Genomic DNA, 22,609 nt, shown 5'->3' with positions numbered 1-22,609 from the left:
TGTGTGTGTATATATATATATATATATATATATATATGTATATATATAACATAAAGATAAATACCCATATGCTATTCTGTTTTCTTAACTTATGTTTTTTCCCCTAAACTATGTAGGTGAATGTTTCCAGAATTAAAATTATGTAACTTGTATGTAATCCTACAATAAATTAGAATATAAAAGCTATCACTATACCATCTAATTAAAATTTTAAAATAATATTACTCATGTTATTATCGTTAACCGTAATATTAAGCATGTGCTAGTCTCCAGGAACTGGACTTGATATGTATTTCTTTACTCAATGCTAACAGTAATCCTATGTGTTAGGTATTATTATTACCCCAACTTAAAGGAAAAAAAGCCGTATTTTTACTAGGCTTAAGTAACTTTCTCAAATTCACAAAGCTAATAATTGGAGAAAGAAAATTTGAGAACATTCTTGAGAAATTCATTACTTGAGTTCTTAATCATAAACCAATACTGTATCTATAATAATAAAGCTAAGTGGCACAAAAATTTTCTGAAAGGCAACAAGCTTACAGAAATACATAACAGAGGGAGCATAACAGAAGATACCACAGCCCCAACACACTAGAAATGGACCCGATGGCGGGAGGGGCTGATTTGCCAGCTACATAAAGGCTCCATGTTCAGAATGGGTAACGTGGAAAAAGGTGGACATCACGCCACAAAATTCACTGAAAGGTTGACTATGCATATTTCACTTTGTTTTCATGTCAGTTAAATAGACAGTGTGGTGTAGAACTCTGGCCAAAAGAAATCGAAATAAAAGTTACTTTGCTAAGGAAAATAATGAATTACAAGGGTAAAATAAAAGCAACAGGTTTTAAGTTGGGCTCACCAAAATAAAATTCACTCATTCTGGTAACTGAATGCCCTGAGCTTAATTTCTGAATCTTGGTCATTACTTCTTAGAGAATTAGGTCAATAATAAACTCGTCCATTGTCGACAGAACTTTCAATAAACCTCACCACTCAAAGGAGAGAAGAGGCAGGAAAACAAATTTTCCTATACAAATGGCAGAGAGAACCCACACCAGTTACCTTAAATAATTCCACTTCTTACTCATCATTGTAAGTGGAAAATCAAGGATCTCTGGACAAAGGGAGAACCTCAAGAATGTGAAAACTATGACCAAGATTAAGTAACAATGTCTGATAGGAAAAAAAATGAAACAGAAAAGTGGTGCAATTTAAGATATGAAAGAGAATTTTTTTTCTTTTTAAATCTAATCACAATCTTCAGGAAAAATGAATATATAATTGCATTCACAATTTAAGGACAAAGCAACTTCAAAATTTTAAAAAACAATAAAAGGAAACTTTAAAAATGTATCTATTCATCCTTCCTTTAGAAAAACTTAACTATAAAAGTTAGAGGATAGAATTGAATGTTGGAGGGGTACCTGTTCCCTTGATGCATTCACTCCTTTGGACAGCTCGTGTGCACCCATAACTATAGCATTGCATAGGAATCAAAATTCTGACAACCTCCAAGTGTCCAGTTCCATCCTGAAGGTCTCCCCTGAACTCCTGACCCACATACCCAACTTCCTTCACTTCTACAGGCATCCAAAGCTTAGCAAATTGAGAAGACAGATTGAGTACTTCTTAAAATCTGTTTCTCTGCCAGTCTTTGCATCTAACAAATATCAACTCTTCCTTCCCTTTGATCAGGCCAAAAATATTAGTCTTATCCTTCACTTTTTTATTCTCTGATATGCCACATCCAGACTAAAAACAAATCAACTGAACTTAGCCTTCCAATGATTCAATAAATCCAACAACTTCACCACCTACACCACTGCCGCCCTGATCAATGACCATGATCTTAGTGACTTTAATAACTTCCACACTCTCTACTTCTCATCAGAGGTCTGGATTCCCTTTCTCAAAACAGCAGTCAAACAAAGCCTTTTGATCATGCAATGTCCCTGCTCAAATCTTTCCAGGGGCTTCCCAATCCATTTAGAGTATAAATCAAAGTCCTTATTAGCCGCTTGGTCCTATAACCTCTCAGTTCTGGTCTCCTATTCCTACCCCTATTCTAAGCCAATCCCTCTGGCCTTCCCACGGTTCCCACCACTCCAGATAGGCAAAAGCAAAAGAGAATATAAAAACAATAAATTAAATACCGTACAGCTAAAGCAATTAAAACAATATAACAGAAAAAAAAATTGATGAACAGATTAATCCAATATACTCCCTCCTACTAAAAACTGAGTTATTTCGATCATTTTCTAAATTATATTTTGAAGTCAGAAACATCTAAATGTTGCCACTTACCTCAACTTTAGTTTAGATTATGGATGTAATTAAAATCTGTTTAGCAACTGAAAATGTGAAAGCCATGGAGGGGCAGATGCTAAAGATTATTAATTTAGCAGAATTATAAACATCATCCATAAATGATGTATACCACATTAGTTAAATTGAAAATGACAGAAATAGGAAGTATCTGATAGAGTGAATGAGTCAGCATTAGAAAGCATTTTCCAAGTTCATGTCCTTTTATTTAAAATTCATTTAAGTATAGTCTCGTGCAATGCTTTTTTTTTTAAATTGCATCATAATATAATTCCAAAATTCCTCTTTAAAATTCCTCTTTTCGTACTGCAGTATCTGTGAAAGGTTAAGCCAGGCAACTTGTCATATCTCTGACTTCAGAAATATCTGCCATAATTTGCTTCTGGAAAATTAGTAACATTATGCGTAAATATTTCCTTTAATACATTTAGACTAGGAAAGAGTGGAAAAATTTTCTAGAGATAATGTCTAGAAAACAAAAAAACTGTGTAACAAACAAAAACATTTTCTTATTTAATCAGATAATACAGGAGAAGAAAAATGCATTCAACATTCAATTAATCACCAAGCATCATGATCTTTCACTTGTGTATTTCTCAACTCTCCAGATCTCTCCACATCTCCTACCAGTCTTAGGGCAGCTGATTATTTCTTTCTGGACCTGGATTACCATGACAGACTCATAACAGGTTCCTCATCACCCACACCCGACAAATCTTTTATTTACACCGAAGTTTCAGTCATTTTTTTTTTTATTGTAATCAGATTGACCCTGGTCAACACACTTCAATGGCTTTTCCCACTGCCTTCATCTGGAGACAAACATTTATAAATTAGGTTTGGGGATAAGTATTGACTATCAGTTTAGAATATACGACCAAATGTTTTAGAGTCATGCAGGTTCTGGTAGGGATACCATATTCCTATAAAACGTGAGGACTATATGAAGAAAATGGGCCCCAACAGAAGGCTACCCAAATGCAGAGAACCCAAGCAGAGCTAACAAGATTCCATTCATTCAAATACTTTGCATTAGCTGTAAGTGTACAGAGAAGCCCCCAAAACTTCATCACTTACAGCTCCAAAACTTAGCTCAAAATTTTTTTCAGTAAACTTTACCTAATTCCTTCCCTCAACCTTACAGAATGGTAGTAAAGACACTAAAGAATATTTCTACTATGGTTAATGCAGATTTCACTGTATCCTTCAAGCCAAAATAAAAACACTAAATAACTGGCCTTTTTCATGGCCTTTAAGCTCTTTTGCTTTCTTGCTGATGTATTCTTTACCTTTTTAAAGTTTGTCTTAAACTAGTATATTTATTTAGACTCAAAGAATAAAATTCCTGGTGAATTTTAAATATTGATACTTTAAATAAAATAGTTCACACTTTATGCAATGATATCTAAAAACCATAGAAATGTGCTATTCACTACCATCTATTCAAAAATATGTATTGTTAATTTTATTTCTTGGATTTTTATTTCTATTCTACCTCCTCCATATCATCAAACTTTAATATATGTTTATACTTGAAAACGTTTTTACTCTATAATATACAATAAAAATATGTATATAAAATGTAGGTATATATTTAGGCTGTAAGACTCCAAATATTTAAAAGTTTCTTTTAGATTGAATTGTCTTAACAATTATTACGTGTACGTGGTTGCTTAAAAATAAGACAGGACAGCACATTTTGTGGTAGGTAACTGTTAAATACAAACTAATCATTTGCTGGAAATGCATCTCTTAATGAGATGGATAGATACATTTTTTTCAATTAGTTTGCGTATCCATGGATGAAATTACTTATTGATAGAATTAAATAAGAATTATGTCAGTTTTATTTATTCTTTTTAAAATGTGGGCACAGAGAAAGTGGATCACACATGTTGACAGAAATAGAAGATATTTTGTTATAGTAGTCATTGTGTTATTTTTTAATATCCTACTAAGTATATGGCAAAGCCACACTTTGATCTTATACCAAAATTTGTTTTTTATTATCTAAAAACAGGCCAATCCATTAAGCCCTATTCCAGTATTTTTATGAAAAGGAAAAGTAAAACCCTCTCAGGTGCAAAAGGTTTGGGGACCCATTAGTAGCTGGTTTCTCAACACCAGTATTTAAAAATATCTTGTTTGGTTCTCCTTAGTTTTTCTGACTCTGGAAAAATGCTCTAAAATAATACTGGGGTTTGGAAAGAAATATGCCTTTCACTTGCGAAGTGGATAGAAAGTAACGTGGGAAAAGACAACTTGCTTGCAAAGTACTTCCTCAGGCAGATGGATTTTTAAAGACCACAATGGAAGTTGGAAATCTGGAGTTGAAAGCCACACTGCTATCTCTGCAGGGAATGTGAGAGGAAGTCAGTGGTGTGGTGGTGGTAATTATTTTAACGATTGCAAACCTCTCCATGGAAACAGACACAGCAATGAGAATAAGAAAATAAAAAAATCTACAGATGCCAATAGTAAAATTAGGTGACGAGTCTTCCCGGTGAATCCTAAGATACAAGTGGGTTAAGACAACCCACTCACAGATTCAAAAATTGCGGTTATCAGCACCTGCTTGAGAAAATTAAAGGGAAGCACCAAACTTCCCTTTGGTGAACAGGAGAACCCCAAACTTACAACAGACATTACCTGGAAAGTGTGTTGGGTCAATGTAAAGACAGTAGATGAAACTAGGGGAGTTTTACAAATTCTGCTTGGGAAGCGTATGCAAGGGGCCCATTGTAAAGTCTGAAGAACTGGAGCAATCTCTATCCTATGCACTCTTAAAAAAAAAAAACCCAAAAAAACAAAAACAAAGCTTCTTTCAAAAACACTCTACACTCAAAGGGAAATGCTGAGAACACAATCCATATTGAGAGGAACATTGGCAATAAAGGCAAAGAATGGATCCTTATAAATATGGTCTAGGAACAGAGCCCAGAGTTCTGGGGAAGGACAAGACCATAATCTGGGGCACATTACACAATGTTAAGAGCAGTGAGCACTAGAGAAGTGAAGCTAGAAAACATTTCTTTATTCACCCACTTTCTATTATACATACCAAAAAACACCTGAATCCGTTTATGAATGAGCAAGAGGATCATAGCTGAATCATCTGTAATAGTATATAAGGACAGAATAACGAAATAATCTTAAATACAATGAGAATATGCTATAGATGAGAACATTCTAGAAATACATGCCCAGTAGAGAAAAACCAAACAAAAATCAAATTTTTCAATGGGATCTAAACAACATCAATAAAATTATAAATAACATGAAAGAACAACTCAGTCAAGAACTTAAAAAATTCAGAAAAGTTCAGTAAAACAAAACGACAACCTACGGAATGGGAGAAAATGTTTGCAAATGATGAAACCGACAAAGGCTTGATCTGCAGAATATATATGCAGCTCATATGACTTAATAAGAAAAAAACAAACAACCCAATCCAAAAATGAGCAGAAGACCTAAACAAGCAATTCTCCAAGGAAAACATACAAATGGTCAATAGGCACATGAAAAAATGCTCAATATCACTAATTATCAGAGAAATGCAAATCAAAACTACAATGAGGTATCACCTCACACCAGTCAGAATGGCCATCATTCAAAAGTCCACAAATGACAAATGCTGGAGAGGCTGTGGAGAAAAGGGAACACTCCTACACTGCTGGTGGGAATGCAGTTTGGTGCAGCCACTGTGGAAAACAGTATGGAGATTCCTCAAAAGACTAGGAATAGACTTACCATATGACCCAGGAATCCCACTCCTGGGCATATATCCAGAAGGAACCCTACTTCAAAATGACACCTGCACCCCAATGTTCACAGCAGCACTGTTTACAATAGCCAAGACATGGGAACAGCCTAAATATCCATCAAGAGATGACTGGATAAAGAAGAGGTGGTATATTTATACAATGGGATACTATTCAGCCATAAAAACTGACATCATAACGCCATTTGCAGCAACATGGATGTCCCTGGAGAATGTCATTCTAAGTGAAGTAAGCCAGAAAGAGAAAGAAAAATGCCATATGAGATTGCTCATATGTGGAATCTAAAAATAAAAACACATAAATACAAAACAGAATCAGACTCATAGTCATAGAATACAAACTTGTGGTTGCCAAGGGGGCAGGGGGTGGGAAGGGACAGATTGGGATTTCAAAATTTATAGATACTGACAGGCATATACAGAATAGATAGACAAGATTATACTGTATAGCACAGGGAAATATATACAAGATCTTGTGATAGCTCACAGCAAAAAAAAAGTGAAAATGAATATACATATGTTCATGTATAATTGAAAAATTGTGCTCTACGCTGGAATTTGACACAACATTGTAAAATGACTATAACTCAATAAAAAATGTAAAAAAAATTCAGAAAAGTAATTGTATTCAGGAAAGAATTAGAAATAAAGGAAAAATAATTTCTGAATAAACTAAGAGAACACAAGAGCAAATAAATAGGTGCAACAGACAACGCCACACGAGACAAAGTAAAGAAAGACGCTCAGTATCCAAAAGTAATGAACCAACTGTGACAAACAGAGGAGAGTGACTAAGATTCAAAGCATTTATAAATTTCCCAGTTTTCCCCACTGCAATGGCCTGGAAATAACGACTATCTCAGCAGCAGTGCCCTTATTTAGCTATGAACAGACTGTGGTCTTGAGGTATTTCCCACTGTAGGAATCCAGGACTCTGAAGTCTGGCTTGTTCTAGATATAAAACAAGGATAATCCTGGTATATCTTGACATACCACGGATTACGGAAACTATAAAGGTCTGCAAGGATTGTGTCACATGTCCTCAGCGCCAGCACAAAGAAGCTTCTGTTCTCTAAATATCGGGATTTTTGAATATCAGTAGGGATAATTACAGTAAATTAAAGCACACTCAATAAGCTTAAGTTCATGAATTCATAATGATACAAAAAAAAAAAACATAATTTGATTAACACTGGGGAATGCTAGTGAACTAATTCATTATTCTGTAAATTGGTAAAGGAAGGGAAAATAATCTGTCTTGTGTCCTGACCATATAAAAGCACACAAAGCATCACATAAGAGGAGGTTCTCTTCATATAAATATTCCAACGAACAACCTCAGCAGAAATAACAGAATTAGAACATCACAACTTTGCAGCTCCTAGTTGATCATTGGTTCTAGGCAGTGAGCACCCATCTGCCAGCACCACAAAGAGACACACAAACACCACGTGCTTCTTAACAGAAGAACAAGTCATCTAGGAAAAAGCTCTGAAACTGAATCACATCAAACCTACAGATCCAGATACCATTTTATGGGGAATAGAAAGGACAGAGACATACTGAATCACACCCTAGGCTGCCGTCTCCAAAATCCAAAATAAAACTTCACAGGGCAAATGCCTGGCTTTTTTTTTTTTCCTTTTTTAATAAAGGACAGGAAGAAATAAATATAAAGAAAAATCTACATATTAAAACTTAAAAAGACATATCCAATGAAAATGTCTAAGCTTTATTTGAATTTTTATTCTAATAAGCGATCTGTGAAAATAAAATTGATGTTTATTAGAAAATTAGACCTTTGAACACTGAATACTTGATAAAGCAAATTATCGTTAATTTTTTTAGGCCTGAAAATGGCATTACTATGTTTAACACAGAGGAGTCCTTATGTTTCGAGATACATATGAAAATACTTCCAGATGGAATAATGCAAAGTAGGAATGGGGATGGGGAAGTAGGGGTAGAAAAGATTGGCCAAGAGATAATAATTATTAAATATAGCTGGTGGGGTTCTTTGGGGCTCATCATAGTATTATTTCTACTTTTGTATATAGCTGAAATTTTCCATAATCAAGTCTAAAAAATAGCAGTCCCCTTGCTTATAAGCTCTATTTCCTGCCCCTGTGCATGAACCTACTTGGAAAGTAGTCCAGTATAAGGATTTCTGACTTCTCTTAAAGTACAGACTCTATTAATCAATAGTTTTCTTGTTGTTAGTAATTCAGTAGCAGAACCTGTATCTAGTAAAGACATAATCAGTCTTTTATATGGAAATCATGAAATGTACATGTAATGGGAAGCTGACTTCTTCTTCTGCATATGGTTGTGGGTGTGCGGATGACGATGAATGGTAGCCCATCCAAGAGTTACATCAAGTCATAAAATTATAAACCGAAAGTATGAAAAAGAACACATCCCTATTGTGACCATTGGAAATTATTCAAAAGGTCATTTTGGAAACCACCGTTTTGTCATACAACTTCATTCTCCCAGTAGCATTTCAGTGCAGGCTCAGTACTTGCTTCAGTTATCCAAGGTTATACCCTTTAGCTGATAGCTGTTTTCTGTCCACAGAGTCACTCAAAGGCTAAGGGAAAGCCAGTTCGAGTCCCAAGGAATTATTTATTATTTTTAACATTTATCCACGAGGTTATAAAGGATATCGCAGTGGTCAATGGGGGATTAGTCATGACTTGCAGAGAATATTCATCTGAGAAATTTAATTTGTATTTCATGAAGAGGTTAACTAGCATATTTTAGTTCAAATAAAACACCTAATAAGAGAATACAATGGAGTATAATTCTTTATGTGGGTATTTTTCAATCTGTATAATATATATGTAGAGAGAGATGTTTATGCCAACTTGTTTGATCAGTAGAAAGAAGTTATTTTGTACAATGATTGACAAACGGGAATTGGTCACTTTCCTTTATTCCATTTTCAATCTAGAAATGTTTTCCTTTTTTCCCCCCTGACTTTTGAGTTATCCACTTCTAACAACTTCAGATACTAAATCAAAACAAAATAATTGTATTTCTTCATCATGTAGGCTCCAAATACAATTTCTAGCCTTTTTATGAAAGAATAACAGCAGAGTGATCAAAAAGATACTGGAAAAGCATCAGGAAAGCTGTGTTCTGGACCTGGTCCTGCTAAGCTTTTCTTAGACAGTCTTTCAGGTCTCAAATTATTTTATTTTATGTAAAAGGAGGGAGATACACTAGATTTTAATCTAAGTAACCAATTTGACTATTTATGTGAAAGACTGAAATTATTTCCCTCTTGATAAATTAATAAAAGGAAGAAAGATTAACAGCTTAGAAATCATGTGAAAAACAAAATATTACAGGACGAAAAAGGGTAATGTCCTTTGTTCTCTTAATTCAGTAAAATGGAAAATATTTTTAATAAAAATATAAGATTATTCTTTTAAAACAGATTATCATGACTTATCAAAGCATTCACAAAGCACATATAAACCCAAATTCCATATAAAAACTGCTTTTTAAAATATTAAAAGGGAAAAAGATGAAAAAATCATATTTCTAATATATAATCAAAACAATACTGACTGCTGGCTAAGATGAAGTAACAATAGCCAAATTTGCCCACCTGAAACCACTAAAAAGCAAGAAAAATAGAAGAAATAATTGTAAAGACATTGATTATCAATCAATCCCTGAGGAAATGGAAAGCAAACAAAAAAAAAAAAAGCCCTAGAACTGCCCAGTTTACTACGTGGAAAGAGTTTCAGTTCACAGAGTAGGGAGGGAGAGCAAGGAAGCGGCTGATGGTCTCCCTGAGGTTGGGTGGAGCGGGGAGCCATGGGCTGAGGGTTACCTCCCACAAGAGCACCAGAGAGGAGGGAGCAGAGCGGAGGGGAAGCCTGGAGGTCTGCGGAGGACTCACCAGGGGGTGATCTGAGCATAACTGAAAGAAAGCTAAACCTCAAAAGAATGAAAAGAAGCACTCTCAAGAACTCAGATATGGCCAGTAATAATTCCCATTCCCAACTGCCGATGTGGAAGTTCTCATAATTCACATTTCCATTAGGAAATGACTCAGAATGGTTTGCCTTCGTAGGAAAATACAGCCCTAGACGAAATGCTCCTGTGGTCTCACCTAACAAGGCTTAAAACCTTAAAGACAAGAAAACATAAAAATATCTCCAAGTGAAGAAACTACATCTCAGGACAAAGCTCAAAAATAACTTTAGAAAATTAAAACATTCAGCACCACCCACAAGATATATTTTCTAATGACAGGAGTCCAGTCAAAAACTGCACGTCATGCAGACAAACAGAATACAGGGTCCCTAAAGAGGAGAAAAATCAATCAGTTGAAACTGGCCCAGAAGTAACAAAGACGACAGAATTAGAAGGGACCAAAAGGGCTTAACGCTTCCCTCAGCCTGACTAAATTTTAGAAGGCTTTATTTGTGGCTACTGGTTCTTGGCTTTCATTGTCTTAGAGTGTGTTTATTTTGAAAACAACCAAAATGAATAGTGATTGTAAGTTCTTTCTCAGCCCTTTGAGATATCAATCTTTTCCCAGGCTTTTGCCAGCTTTATAACCCAGGGATGTGCTTCTTTAGGACCTGCAAACTCTCTTTGAAATAAAAGCACTGAAGGAGACAGCACTTGTCCAGTCTCTATGGGAAGGAAATTAGCAAACACTGATAATCTAATCAGAGAGAAGAACATTTGAAAACTCAGGAACAATCAAGGTGTTCCATGTATGCCCTTCCGAGCCCTCCAGCACATTTCCGCAGGCGCACCCCAGCAGAACTACAATGGAAGCCAATTAGCAAACAGTGGGACAACTTCAAGAGGCTATTAACAAGTTTATAATCCGTGTCTCTGACAAAGAAGTGGAGACAAATATTTGAAAAAAAAAAAAATGACTAGAAAATTTCCAAATTTAATAAGAAGTATGAGCACATAGATCTAAGAAATTCAACAAACCCCAAGCACAAAGATAGATAAAGAGATCATATCCATACACATCAAGATCAAATTGCTCAAAGCAGGTAATGAAGAACAAGTCTGTTTTTTCCATCATTTATAACTATCAAATGTGCCTTAAAGTTTTTTTGTATATTTTTCCAGTTTATTGAGACATAATTGACATGTAACATTGTATAAATTCAAGGTGACAGTGTGATGATCTGATACATATACATTTTGTGAAACGTTTACCATAATAAGATTAGTTAACACAGCCTTCACTTCACATAATTACCACCTTGTTGTTATTATGGTGAAAACATTAAAGCTCTACTCTCATGGTAACTTTTGAGTATACAATATTGCTAACTACAGTCACCATGCTGTATTCCAAAGTGGCTGTATCATTTTGCTTTCTCACCAGCAATGAATGAGAATTCCTGCTGCTCCACATCCTTGCCAACATTTGGTGTTGTCAGAAGCGTTCTGGATTTTGGCCGCTCTTGGCCACTCTAACAGGTGTGTAGTAGTACCTCATTATTACTTTAATTTGCATTTTCCTGATGATATAGGGTGTGACAGCATCTTTTTCATATGTTTATTTGCCACCTGCACATCTTTGGTGAGGTGTCAAAGTCTGTGGCCCATTTTTCAATCTGATTTTTTGAGTTCTCATCATTGAGCTTTAATAGTTCTTTGCATATTTTGGAAAATGGCCCTTTATCAGATGTGTCTTCTGCAAATATTTTCCCCTAGTCCTTGACTTGTCCTCTCCTTCTCTTGACAATGTCTTTAGCAGAGCAAAAGTTTTTGATTTTAATGAAATCAGGCTTATCAGTTACTGCAATCAAAATCATGCTTTTGCTGTATCTAAAACAGCATTACCATACTCAAGTTACCCAGCTTTTCTCCTACGTTATCTTCTAGGACTTTGATAGTTTTGTGTTTTACATGTAGGTCTATGATCCGTTTTGAGTTAATTTTTGTGAAAGTTGTGAGGTCTGTGTTTAGATTCTCTTTTATTTGTTGGCAAGTGGATGTCCAGTTGTTCCAGCATAACAGGTTGAAAAGTCTATCTTTGCTCCATTGCTTTTGTTTCTTCTCAAAGATTAGCTGACGATATTTAAGTGGGTCTATTAAGTTCTCTATTGTATTCCATTGATCTATTTGTCTGTTCTTCTGCCAGTGTTGCACTGTCCTAATTACTGTAGTTTCCTAAGTCCTAAAGTCAGGTAGCATTAATTCTCCAGCTTGATCTTCTCCTTCAGTATCGTTTGTCTCTCTATATAAACTTTAGAACAGTTTGTTGATATCCATAAAATAACTTGCTCAGACTTTTATTGAGGATTGCATTGAGTCTATAGATCAAGTTGGAAAGAACTAGCATCTTGACAGGATTTGAGTCTTCCTATCCATGAATAGAAGCATCTTCAAGATATACGTTTGAATGTTATACCATTGTAATCATTCCTTTTAAGCCTTTTAAAGTTCACAGAATATTGTTCTCTAAGTTCTCTCTCTCTCCGTTTCTGTTTCTCTCTCACACATACACACACTCAAAGAGTCCCAAGTCCTTTAGTTCACAAAGAACGAGAAATTATAGAACATCAAAGTTCTTGGGGAAAAATATGTGTTTTCAATTTTTACTTTTAGAAAAACAGAGTTTTTAAAGGATTAGCATGGTTTAATTCTTAATTAAATACTGCCTGTAGCTGCACATAATTACTATAGTATAAAACTAGGAAGAATTAAATACACATGTTTGCATACATTTTATTGGAGCTAAAGTATGTGATTGAATGTCACCAAGTAAAAAATTAGTGCCAACTTTGGTATTAATGAAAGAATGTCATATTTCTGCAAAACCTTAGAAATGGAAATGCTTTTGTTATCCAACTTAGTTTTAGTTTCTTAATAACCTGCCCTTCTATCAAAATCAAAGTTTCATTTAAGGAAAATATTACTTTAAAGTGTTTACCTCTTGCTTCAGACATGCATAAAGCCCCTAAATGTTAATATTTTTTATTATGGGAAACGGAAAATTACACCTCCTAATATGTTTCTTTTCCTAAATGAGGTTGCCATAAAATAGTTAGCATGTTTATGTTCTTAACCAGTTTGGGACAGGAATAGTTGGTAGGCTGGCAGATTATGGAAACTCTACTCAAAGACTTACATAAGTTGAAAGAAGCCAGTCACAAATTTCCACTTATACGAAATGTCCAGAATAGGTAAATCTATAATATTACATTCATGATTACTAATAAGTAATCACTAATACATAAGAAATGAATGCCAAGGGATCTAAAGTTTCTCTCTGGACAGATGAAATGTTCTAAAGGTGACTGTGGTAACCGTCACATAGCTCTGTGAATATATTAGAAACCACTGAATTTTACTCATTACAAGGAATTGTTTGGTATGTGAACTATATCTCAATAAAGCTGTTAAGATATGCAAAAAACAAAGATTATTTGAATTAAAAGAATGACAGCAATTATGCCTTCTAATTTAATTTTACATCACAAAGGGTTTCTGTTAGGAGTGTCCTTAATCGAATGATCTGAAGGACAATGTAAGCTCTCACCTTGTAATTTGTCTCCCTGGAACCCTTATTCTGGGAAGAATCAAAATACCTACTCACTCACTCCTGTGTATTTCATAATTTAACAGTGAGAATGTGATTCCAAGTGAATCTGAGCATTTCACACTTAAACTCTCTCTGTCAATACTGGTGCTGGAAGTAGGCATACGATGCTGTCTGTAATGTAATTAAGTTACTCTTGGAAACATTCCATCTTATATGATTTTCCACTAATTTGGTGACTTGAAATTTAATACACTCTTACTCTTCCCTAACATATGGCGTTCTCTAAATCATTGGAGATTGGAGCCTGACCTGTACAAACCTTTCCCACAACCAAAGAGCTGACAGAATTGCTTTTCTTCTTTGGGACTTTGTGCCTTTTTTGTGCAAACAATGCAGTATCTAGAATCAGCAAAAGCCATCTATACAGTGAAAAAAAAGTCAGAACAACGGAAAATTGGCCAAAAGTGAGCAAAGTCATAAAATATATAAAGTATTACACACTTCATTTGATAACTGATATTACTAACTAGGAGTACATATAGCTCATTTGGTGCCAATAGTGCAACTGGCAAAAGGGGAAAAAAATCATTGAGTGGAAAGAAACCAGGACTTGCAGAGAGCAGATCTGGTCAGGTTATGGCTTTTTCAGTCAGGCTGGTGTATTAAGGTTCTTTAGAGAAACAGACCAAGATACACATAATTTCATATATTTTTATTTTTCAAAAAGATATTTATCATAAGGAATGGGCTCACTTGATTATGGAGGCTGACAACTCCCAAGATCTAAGTCTAGTCAGCAAGCTGGAGACCAAGGAGAACTAGCAGTGAAAGCTCTGGTCTGAGTTAAAAGACCAGAGAACCAGAAGGGCTCACGAGAGCCCCAGTCCAACAGGCTCAAGAGCCAGGAAGAGCTAATGTTTCCATTCAAGTCTAAAACAAGGAAAAAAACTGATGCCCAGTTCAGAGACACTCAGACAGAAGGAATTCCCTAACACTTACACAGGAGTCAGACTTTTTGTTTATTCAGGCCATCAGGTGATTAGACGAGGCCCACCCACATTAGGAAAGGCAACGTGCTTTACTCAGTCTCCTGATTCAAATGTTAATCTCCAAAAACACCCTCACAGACACACCCAGAGTCATGCTTGACCAGATATCTGGGCACCTGGCAGTGGCCAAGCCAAGTTGATCTTTAACATAAAATTATCACAGTTGGTTTTTAGGGGTTTCCATGGTCACCCACCCCGTCTAGCTCAAGTTTTAGAGCAAAAGTATCAATTTAAGGTGCACAACAGAATAATGAGCTAAAAAAACACAGATAAGGAATAAGCACTCCTAACCAATTAAATCAAAATCTTAAAGAGAGACCTGGACATGTATATTTAACAAAAATTATTTTCAGTTGAATCTAATGGATTCTGTGAATTCAGTACAACTGCATTAAAAGATTATTTACTATTTTTAAAATAATATTCAGATGATCCATGTGAGAACTCTCATGAGATTTCATCAGCACCTCAGTTTGTATGTATTAGAAGATATTTCGTGTGAATATAGAATTATATCTTCCATTGGCTTTGATTGTAACCTCAGAACTATATTACAAAGGAAAATTGCCTCAAGTGACAATTACACATTCTAAAGTGCATTTCAAAGAATACTCTGTTCCAATATGTCATCTGTGCCTTTTCAGTTCTCCCATATGATCCTTGTTAAAACACCAGCTAAAGGAGCCTTCTGTCTTTATGATTTCCTAGCTCTCTTTAAAACTCCTGGTACTAATCAGGAAGCACCACAGCCCTGGAGAGGAGTCAGTGACACTCCGAGTCTCCACCACATCCATCTTCAGAGCAGCTAGACTCAGTTCCTTCCCCACAACTTGCTGCACTTGGAGCTGCTATCCTGGACACAATCCCAATGATGCCTCATTGAAATGCTGCTGTCTAGAGGGTGCTCAGTGATCTATGAAATAATCTAAGACAGGAACCCATTTCAGCAGGGGGTAATAATTAAATGAAAAGAGACTGAAAACCACACAAAACCCTGCACATAGACATTTATGGCAGCCTTATCCAAAACTACTAAAACTTAGAAGCAACCAAGATGTCCTTCAGCAGGTGACTGGATAAACATGTGGTACATCCTGGCAATGAGATATTCTTCAGAGCTAAAAAGAAATGAGCTTTCAAGCCATGAAAGGACATGAAGGAAAGCATATTACCAAATGAAAGAAGCCAGTCTAAAAAGGTTACATACTATATGATTCCAATTATATGACATTCTAGAAAAGTCAAATCTACGGAGATAATTGGAAAAAAAAAAATCACTGGCTGCCAAGCATTGGAGACAGAGAGGCACAAAAAATGATTAGGTGGAGCACACAGAATTTTTAGGACAGTAAAAACACTATATGATGCCATATCAGTGGAAATATATCATTATACAATTGTCTAAACCCACAGGATGTACAACAACAAGAGTGAATCTAAGGTAAATGGTGGACTTTGGGTGATCATGATGTGTCAGTGTAGGTTCATCACAGGTGAAAATGTATCATTCTGTTGAGTGATGTTGACAGTTGCGAAGGCTTGTGTGTGTGTGGTTAAGGGGGCATATTGGAAATCTCTGCCATAGAGAACAGCATAGGGGTTCCTCAAAAATTAAAAATATAAGTACCAAGTAATCCAGCAATCCCACTTCTGGGTATATAGCCCAAATATCTGAGATCAGGATCTTTAAGAGATATCTGTACCCTCACATTTATTGCAGCATTATTCAGCAGCAGTATTATTATGCAGTCAAGATATGGGAAACAACCCAAATGTCCATTGACAGGTGAATGAGTCAAGAAAATAAGGTATATCTATGCAATGGAATCTCATCTAGCCTTAAAGTAAGGAAATCCTGCCATTTGCAATAATGTGGATGAACCTAGAGGAACTTATGCTAAATGAAATAAGTCAGTAACAGAAGGACAAACACAACATGATACCACTTGCGTAAGGTATTTCTACAATCGTCAGATTCACAGAAGCAGAGGATAGAATGGTGGCTACCAGGGGCTAGGGGGAGGGCAAAACAGGGAACCATTTTTAAATGAATACAAAGTTTCTGTCATACAAGATGAGTAAGGTTTAGATATCTGTTGCACAGCATAGTCCTTGTAGCTATCAATATGGTATTGTGCACTTTAAAATACTTGGAACTCCCCCCAACCCCCAAAAATGCCACTACAAAGCCCCCAAAATCATGAACTCCTAACTCCAGAGTCCTTGTCTTTATATATTTGGAAGAAAAATAAAAGGGTTGTTTATTGAGTGAAAAAATGATACACAATGTATATGAAAAGAATGGACCATCTTAAATTGATCATTCCAGGTTTCTTATACCATAGAGAATTTTTTAAATGGTGTCCTGTACATTCCTATTCTACAGCGGGTTCTCTCCCTCAGGTGTGTACACTCAGCACCTTTGGTGTCAGTAGACGGCAGGGGTGAGGTGAGCAGAGTGCCTTGATCCAATCTCCTTTTCAACATGAAAACCCTCAGGCAACAAAACCTAATGCTGTCTACTGAAAGGAGGGTCCTTATCTCCAGAATGGTGTTAACTGAATATCTTTGTATAGGGATCTCTCATAGGAAACGATAAAACCAGAATCTTTGGATTTATGAGGCATGCATCACCAGAAAATGTCCTACAAAATGTCCTGGAATTATAAAATAAAGATGTTTCACAGACAGAACGTCCCCCACTACGTGGAGCCATCACCATTGTGTAACTCCCATGGAGACCTTATCTTTTATCTCTTTTCCACTTCCTTGTATCATCGTTTTCAAACTATTCATTTGATAGATTAAGTATCAGCTGACTCCTTTGTGCTATGTTTTACATTTTAAAACGGTGTTGCTTAAACTAAACAGGGGCTAAGCCATCCGACTTCAGCCGGTCTTTTTCTTTATCGTTTTATGTTTCAACAAGGAAAGTGGACTCTGTAGCCTAATTTCCTTTCATAGTACTTACAAAAGCCTTAGAGTTAAGTAAGCCATCTCGGTGTTCTTAGCGTTACCTTGGCAATGTCTATAAATTACCCACTAGTAGTTCAATTAATTCTGACGTAGATAATTTAGTGCTTACATTATTCTTAATTACGTTTGTTTAAAAAGGTCTTGAAGGCACTTGTGTTAGCAGAGCGATGTCCCATATGCTTCATTGTTCTCCTACATTTATAGAATTCTAATGTGGGATTTTATCAGCCTCACTCTTTGGCCTGATAAGCTAATTTATGTCTTGCAAAGAACAAGCTGAACGGATTTTCAAGATGAATAGGATGTTAGGGGTGAAGTTCACTCCAGTGCCCCGGAAAATCTAAAATCCTCAGGGATGTGGAGCTGTGGCCCCATCAGGTGATAAAAGACAAGACTAGGATTTCAACGAGAGCCATAGCCATGATTCAGAAGTATAAGCATACAGAGCTAGAGACAAAAGCGCTGGTCATCACAAATTATAACCACGATTGTCACACTGCATAGAGGGAAATGGATAAAGCGGATGTGACCTGTTTCATCGTGAAGCTGACAGTTCAATGGGAAAGGCAAACTTAGCAAACACAAAAATAACTACCTGGTTGATAAGGTCTTTTGAAACCTTGTGCATTTCCTTGAGGGAAAATAGTAAAGGAAGCTTTTTTGGATTAAAACCATTCCTCTTTATAAAGTGAAGCTTAAATTGAGGTTAATGGCAAGATGTGACTGGTGGACGGGGGTGGAAGAGTTGCTGTGTGACTGCTGTAGACCGAAAAAAGCCAGCACGGACCAGAGGTATAATTCAGGGTTTCCAGGGAAACAGAAAATATAAACACAAACACACACACGTACGTATATGGAAATGAGTACTTGCCTGTGAGTTATAAGTGAAGCAGTGTGCACTACTCCCAAGCTGGACCCGTGTAAATCATCCCCACAGGACCCCCTATTCTTTCCTTTTTCTAATCTCTGGTCTGATGCAGAGTGTCCAGCTGCACGACCTCTGAGCTCTCAGGGGAAGCAGGGTCACTGGGAGAAGGAGAGGCTGTTCTCTGAGAAATCACGTGAGTCAAAAATAATTGTCAGCTGGGTCCTGTCTGCTGGAATTTGGGGCAGTGCATGTTAGAGCAGTTGGCATAGAAAGCGGGGCTTCATTATCAAGTGCCCACAGATTGTAAACATCCAGTGGTTTGGCTGGCTGGACCCGGATTTCCTTGGACTTCCAAATTACTAGGAAGACATCCATGCTCTACAGAAAAGTCACTGAAATGATATTATGATCTGATTTACATTTTTGAAACATCACCCTTGATACTTTGGGGTGGAAAAATGAATAGGTCTGCAGTGCTGAGCAAGAAACCTGGAAGGAGAGGAGATGGGATGGCTCCGTCTTGGGAAGGGAAGATGGGAGCTACGGTTTGGAGTCAGAATTGACAAGAGGCATTAATGGTTTTCATCATTTGTAGGGAGTATTTCCTTTAAGCCACACACACATACACACACAAAAGCAATATGACACCGCTTTTAACTAGCTTTGGGCTAACAACTCTACTAATATTCTACCATACACCTATTTTAAGTAAGTATCTTTAAGGACCCTCTCTTTACCTATGCAGAGTAGCTCCCATAGGACACAACCTTTTTTAAAGTGAAGGCAACTGTGTCGAATTTTAGCTACATGTAACTCTTAAGTCTAACCTTTTTCACCCAAATCAGAAAAGCGTTTGCGGTGTTTCAGGTAAGGCTTTCATGTCAGCTATTAGCACCATAAAGAGGCCCCATGAAGCCCGTGTCTCCATGCATATTTAATATAAATATTTATTTTAAAAAGACAGTAAATTTTAAACTACTAGGAACATTGTTATTATCACAAAAAGATAGAAGATTTCTTAATAAAATGCTTAAAAGGATATCAGGTACAAAACAAAAAGCACAACATATTCAAAGAAAGATTTAAGAGTTACATTTCATTTTTTAGCTTGAGACCAATTTAAAATGTTAGCAGTATTCTCCACATGTGATAAAAAGAATCTTTCATTATGTAAAGAATCAGTCATTTATTGTTAAAGCAAGGTATCATAATTACTTGTAATCGATATTACTTACCTGAATATTTGATTCTCTAGATCATGAGATTTCATAAAAAATGATCATTACAGTGCACCTGGCATTCATAATCTAATTCCAAATCAATATTTACAAACTTGCAAAGGAAAGGCTGATTAAGTATTAAAGTCCGCATGGGAACAGCGTTTTGAATATAACCATCTCTACTACTCATTGTCTTGGTTGAATTTTGAATACTTATTAGATTTTACAATTAAATTCTCATATTTACTCTTCTCTAAATGCCAGTGATTTAATATGAATGATTCCCCTCTAAAGAATACCAGACTTTCAAATACATTTTTAAAAATCCTGGTCTATTAAGCATATCTGTTGCTAATCTTTCCATCAGAGTTTTTAGCCAGGCATGTATTTGTTTGTAAGTTTCAGGCATCTAAAAGAAGAATTACACTGCACTCAAAGATTTTTGTAGATGAAAAACTACAGTGAAAGGAAAGGTCATTGATCAGAATTTTTGAGAAGCACAGAAAGAAAGAGAATTCACATGAAGTTCCAGAGGATTTATTATGACAATATTTTCTGATTGTCAACCCACTGGATGGGAATTTTGAATACTTCACACCTATAATTACTGTACAATGCCATTTCTAAATGTGCCATAAGATCCTTGTTCTCTTATAATCTATTCTAAAACAATTAAACAAAGCTATATTAAAAGTACATGTGACTAAGTATTTTTATTTATTGTTTAAAAAATTTAAAGCATTCCATAATATCTTATAAACATAGCTTGAATATATGTATCTACCATGTATCTTCTAGAAGGTTCTATGACTATCACAAATTCCTTTCTGGAAGTGGAAATAAATACTTTTAATAATATCACAGAAATAATTCAAGCAATGATTTTTTAAAAATTTCTGTTAAATTAACTTTCCATCATCTACAGTAAAAACTCTTTTTCTCACTCATTCTCACTTTTATTCATTGTTCAAAGTTGTAGTACATCTAACTGAAACATGCATTCAAAAGTTTAAATAATTGACTAAATTTCCCACAACAATTTTGAGGTTTTCTGTGTCCCCCAAACCCTATCCTTTTATCTAGTAAAAGGATCACATATGCATTAATATATATTCCTATATGGACATCAAAATATATACCTAATTTACACTGTAAAATGCTATGTTTGTTTTGTTTTTTATCATCTATAAAACTTTTTAAAGCAATTTAAAGTAGACATTTACCAATTTGAAACCCCAAAATATCATCTTTGAATAGAAAACATTTAAAAATATACATACCGATTTTTTAAAACCAACTCAAAAACCATGGCTTCCCGTTGCTTCGGAAATGTTAAATTGATGTTATCAAGTCTGCACTGCCCACTAGTGGCAAAAGACTGTAAATACATGATTTTAATTAAGATAAATTCTATCTTAAAAATTACTTTTCTTAGTGAGATTTAGAACCCGTTATATTGTAAAGAAAATACACATATAATCTAAGCATAACATCATTTTTGTGTTGGGAACTACTTTTCCTGTGTAACATTAATTTACTGTCAACGTTCACACCCAAAGACATCGTGTTCAGTATGGTACCTGTGAATATAAATACCATGAATCCATATGTAAGTGCAAATGTGTGTGCATACGCACGCATTATATATATACCAATGTGTGTTCACACACATTGGTATGTATATACCAACACTTCAAGCTGGAAACAAAAGCACTCTGACAATATAACATGAGTCCGTAAGTGAGAAATAAACTTATCTAGCTTGTTAGCTTTGTTTAATTTCCCCCTCATTGAGAAATGTTCCCAAACTAACCTTGAGTTTTTCTCACTGAAATCAACTTTCATTAATAAATGATTTTTAGGCAGGAGATATTTGTCTAAGAGCATTAGGAAAGTTCCCCCTCCTTTCAAGTCTCAGTGGTCCACAGAGTCGACACAGATGACTAGTTCTGAACCCGTGGGTGATGGTTACTGTGCTCTTTGAACACTGCGATGCCTGCAGAGAGCCATCGGTAAGGCAAGTGCTGGCAACTAAGGTTCTTGAACACTTCCTCATGTGGTTTCAGCAAACTTGAGTCCATGACTCTACACTGTATCACTTGCTGGAAACAAACCTGAAGCAGCATTCGTATGGAACTTCATAAACCAAGATGCACACCACTTACCACTGTTTACACAACTGGTGGAAGAGAGTTTTAGGTTAAGGCACAACGACATGATGGATTTAGATACACAGCTTCTTTAGACAGCTGTCAGCATTCATACGGTTTGCACGTGTGCATACATGTGTGTTTACACATGTATGTGCGTATAGAGCACACACACAAACTAAACTCATTTGAGAGTGTTTAGCTTGCCATTATTTTTGCTCAGTAGTGTGCTTAGCTTTGCTCACCATTCTATCGCATAAACTAACCTAGCACAGTGCATTAGAGCACAGAAAACGCACAATTAATATGTTTAAATAATGAAGATTAATAAATCATTGACATGGAAAGTGCTCATGACAGCATTTTATCAATGAAAATGCAAAGGAAACATACAAAGTCTAGTGGCTGATCCTAAGTAACTATAATGCCAAAATGCAAAGAACCGAAATACACCTAAGATAAATGAGTACTTTCAGGATGCTCTATAAAAGAATGAGAAAAAGTTGTTTATCCTAGATGCTATGATATAATGACATGTTCTACTGTCTGTCCCCTCACATATGCCTGGAACGGACGGTTAATTGTGTCATGCGGTTGATTGTTGAAAATATGTGTTAATTTATATATAAAAAACAAGGATTTGCTGAATAGCATAGGAAACTATAGTCTATATCTTGCAATAGCCTATCATGGA

General features: G+C 35.7%; 1 protein-coding gene across 9 annotated transcripts in view; it reads right to left on the bottom strand.

Moving 5' to 3' along the window:
* Window positions 1-22,609, bottom strand: part of CCDC102B (coiled-coil domain containing 102B) — a 318,630-nt gene that overhangs the window by 124,411 nt on the left and 171,610 nt on the right. The gene's annotated exons all lie outside the window — the stretch shown is intronic.

Source organism: Camelus bactrianus, chromosome 30 (assembly GCF_048773025.1).
Source record: "Camelus bactrianus isolate YW-2024 breed Bactrian camel chromosome 30, ASM4877302v1, whole genome shotgun sequence".
Classification (NCBI taxonomy): Eukaryota; Metazoa; Chordata; class Mammalia; order Artiodactyla; family Camelidae; genus Camelus; species Camelus bactrianus.
The sequence above is the reverse complement of the archived record's forward strand: the minus strand, read 5'-3'. Positions and strand labels throughout refer to the sequence as shown.